The sequence below is a fragment of the Uranotaenia lowii genome, chromosome 3 (genome assembly GCF_029784155.1).
Source record: "Uranotaenia lowii strain MFRU-FL chromosome 3, ASM2978415v1, whole genome shotgun sequence".
NCBI classification, from domain to species: domain Eukaryota; kingdom Metazoa; phylum Arthropoda; class Insecta; order Diptera; family Culicidae; genus Uranotaenia; species Uranotaenia lowii.
Window position 1 is genome coordinate 288882043 of NC_073693.1, and position 4400 is coordinate 288886442.

Consider the following 4400-nt stretch of genomic DNA (forward strand, 5'->3'; position numbering starts at 1 on the left):
CCTGTTCTAGAAATGGCATTATGATCATTTTTTATGTTTGGTTAAAATTATTATGCTGTAAAATAGGTCCCAGAAGCTTTTATAAAGCTTTCATAAAACACAAGCCATTTTTGTTATTCGTTTTCCGTGAGTTCGCCAACCTCTTGATTTATTTTTTTCTAGGAACCATGATGGAAGGTGATAGTATTTTGGAGAAATGATCGGTTAAAATCGATAACCAAAAATGTATCTCTAACTCATATTCTTAGTCTCTTTTTTGATGCTGATCAAGATTTAGGTGAAATGTGTATTGAATAGTATCTAAAAATAAATGCGTCTTTTCAAACTTTTAGAATAAGAAAATTCATATAAAATATTTATTTTGATGGATAAAAATAAAACTAAAAAAAATGCGCGAAAATCATTTATTTTAATAAATTATTGTTATGTATGACATCGTAAACACAATAATGGAACTGATTGGAAAAAAAGCCTGCAAAATTTTTTTTCAATACTTGACATACTGAATCCATCAACATGTTGTCATTTTTGCATTCCAATTTTGCTATAAACATGGCATTAGTCAATTCAATACTTTATAGCTTTATTATGGTCAGATTAACGGCAAATTAGATTTTTAACGATTTTTTTAGAGCCATATAAAAAGATAAAATTTTGACGTTTCACTCGCAAGCCAACCAATAACACGTGTAGGATGAGTTCCTCTTTTTTGAGTTGTTAATCATTGGTACAGTAAATGTGGACAGACTTTTTGATTGAAATGGGATTGGTTGTGAATTATCAGTGTACTGAAATTATGAGTTGAAGCCGAATGTAGTTGCGATATAAATTTTTAAAGTTAATCGGAAGCCGCAATCTTGGATTCCAAGATAGCGTCAGAAAGTGAAGTTCGACGTCTACTCGTTTATCCTTTTTTACTAATAATCATACTGTGAGAGATTTATGCAAATTTAAGGCAGTTACAGTGTTTTCAAGTTGAGCAAAATCCGCCGTCTTGGATTTCAAGATGGTGTCGGACAGCGAAATTTGACTTCTACTTGTTAGGTCTTTTCACCTCTTTCATTCCCAAGTAACAATTTAAGTTTTATTCCAACCTTAACAGTTCGCTTAAGACTATTTCCTAAAGCTACTTTATAAGCCAAAGCGCATTCTACGCTATTAGCACAACTACTTTAAAGTTAACATATGGCCAAAAGGGACCATTTTGTTAACGTTTTTAAAGCTAATTCTATACGCTATAATAAAACATCCAACAGAATAGTTTTATTCGACCTTATAGACATAGCTTTAAGAAACCTTTCAGAGCCCTCTTCAGACTATCAACAGCTCTTTTAAAACTACGTCGTGGAATCTGATAGGAATTTTACTGTGGGATCTGTGAAATCTGATAGGAATTTTACTGTGGCAGCTGTGGAATCTAATAGAAATTTTACTGTGGGAGTATTCTGTTCCATTTTTTTCTCGTTTTATCACTTACCCTCCCAAGCATTTGATGATAGGTAAAGATTCCATTTAAAATATTTTAAAAATATTCTCATTCTCATTTTCAATATATCTAAGCAAGAAACTTCCTGCAACCTCAGATTTCTGGTGAAGTATATACGAAATAGCATCAAAACTTAAGCGCGCCTCAAAGAAAATCAAGGTTGACCATATTTTAAGCATTTTTTGAATAAAAAAATTATAATTAATGGAAAATATAAATTGGCTGAAATGATGCAATTTTTGTTTTACATTGAAATTCATCACCTATACAAAAAATAGTACCGTCAACATTGTCAAATTGATGAAAATGTCTAGTTTTTAGTATTAAAGTATTATTTACAGCAACATGGCGTCAGTAATTTCGATTCAATTTCACAATCAACATGGCGTTCAGTAAATTAATATTGAAAATCTTAAGGCAGTTGTAAAACAGTGTTAAGATGGTTTTATGACGGTTAGAAAAATGTGGTAATAAAACAATTTCAATAAACAGTTTTTAAATGGTTTTAAGAGACCTTGAATCACAGCTTCGTTTGACGTTTCTCTAAATGGAATACACGCTCATGATGGATTTATCCATTTTTGAGAAAGAGAAGTTTTTCGCAATAAATGAAAACATTTCGATTTGTTGCTTGGCAAAAGGCATTCATGCAACTTTTTGTTTTGTTTCCTTTTGACTATGAGGATGGTCAATCATCTTTAAATAACAAATAGGTATTGCTATCAAATAATCTCATACTATTTTGGAATAGAACATTTTCTATCATCAAAACCCTGGCCTCAAAGCTAAATAAAAACCCGCATAAATGAGGATTATAACCAAATGATTTTTGAAGCGTAATAAAACGTTTAGCTAACGATTATTGAAATTGTAAAAACATTGCCTGAATCGTGAATTCCGAAATGATTGAATTTTGAATTTGTAGTTAGATTATGTAAAACAGTTAAAAACTGTTAAAACAGTTGTATGGGAAAACAATTGGAAGCGATAAAACGATTCTTTAAAACGTCCTTCGGATGTTTTGCTTACTATTACCAGAACTGCCTTACACTTTAAATAGCTCGTTATTTTCAATGATCGGCCAATGCTAGTGGTCTTCATTCTGAATACATCATCTGAAACTTGTTGAGGCTGATTTAGAATGAGCATTTTCGATTGTGATGAAACTCAATTTCTCCGTCTTTGCTGAGTTGAAGCCGGTTTCTGCAGTCTTCCAGAAATTTTCAAGGACGGTTTATCTGAAAATAATTTTGTTAGTTCTGGATTGGATGACGAAAATAAAGATCAACTTCGCATTGAGAGACAGAGATGGATAAATAAAACAAGTAGTTTAATAGGCGTATTTGTAAATGAATTTTCTAATACATTTATTCTTATCGAATCACAAAAACCGTTTATTCACAGTGGGCTTTTATTCGAACCCTGAGAATTGAGCGAATAATGATGTGGACTGATTTGCGGTTGTTTTGAAATTTGAATGCGGATACAACAAAGTTGTTTTTATTTCTAAGATGAATTTAGCTGTGTTAATTTATATCATTTTGATAGCACGTTTTTCTCAATTTTGAGTGATAATCCTTTCAAAACAGGTTATGCTATCTCAAAAAATGGTAAAAAAGTTTAAGCGTGTATACGTTCTTCTCGATTGTCAAATCATCTGTCACTTAGTTTTATCATGCCTACATCCAATGTTCCAATAAAACAGTTTTTCAACTTGGCTTGAACGCTAGTTTTAAAAGCGCATTGAGAGCATTATTAAAACCCTTACCAAAGCTCTAATAAAAACAGGAAAGTATGTGTTTTATTGAATCTTTAGCAATACTTTTGCAACTTTTTTACAACACTCTTAAGATAGTGTTTTATTCAAGTTTTAGCAAAACTTTCAGGGCTCTTTTAAAACACACGATAAATGAAGCATTTCCTATGTTACAATAAAACCGTTTTAAAAATGGGATGCCATCGAAAAGTCTTCATAAAACAATATTAAAACTCAAAAAAGCCAATTGGCTTGATCTGTGTTACTTGGGATTTCCACCCCTTATTGTAGCTGTTTCATGACATTTTCAGAAATTTACAGTTCGAATAGAAAAGCAAAAGTCTCCATGTTCGATGAATGATGACGTTCGATAGAGAAATTAAACTTTTAGCTTGGTCCTTCCACCCAATACCAATATTGTGGAAATTTCATGTGATTTGCAGTGCTTAAAATCGTTTTAATGTTCAGTGGAGCATCTTGGAACATCTTGGATTTCAAGATGGCATTCAGTTTAGCCCTTTCACCCATCACCAATATTGTGGGGCTTTTATTCGATTTTCAGAAATTAACAGCATTTCAAAGTGCAACGGAAGCCGAAATCTTGGATTGCAAAACTGCGTCAGATAGCGAAATTCGACTTTTACTTGTTTAGCCCTTCTGACTTAACTCATATTTTGGGGGTTTAATACGAGTTACAGTGATTTATAGCATAATTAAAGTAAACCGGAAGTCACCATCTTGGATTTCAAGATGGCTTTAGATAGCGAATTTCGACTTCTACTCGCTGATCACTTCCACCTTATTCCCATATTGTTGATGTTTCATGATATTTTCAGTAATTTACAGCTTAGTAAAGAAAATCGAATGCCACCATCTTGAATTAATGATGGCGTCAAGCCATCATTTTTTTTCCTACTAGTTGGACCCTTTAATTCAGTGCATACTTATGTAATAGATTATTTGAAGTATTTCAAAGATTTTTATATATCTTTTTATTTAGCTCAAAAAACAACGCACATAACTTTTCAAAAATGTGTGAAAAGGGGCATTCCAGATCAAATATGTGCAATCCAACTTGAACGTGTCCTGTTTTGACATCTTGATCGAGAGCTATCACTAAGTTTTGAGACGACTTTTTTATCAAGTGTCGAGTGCTTT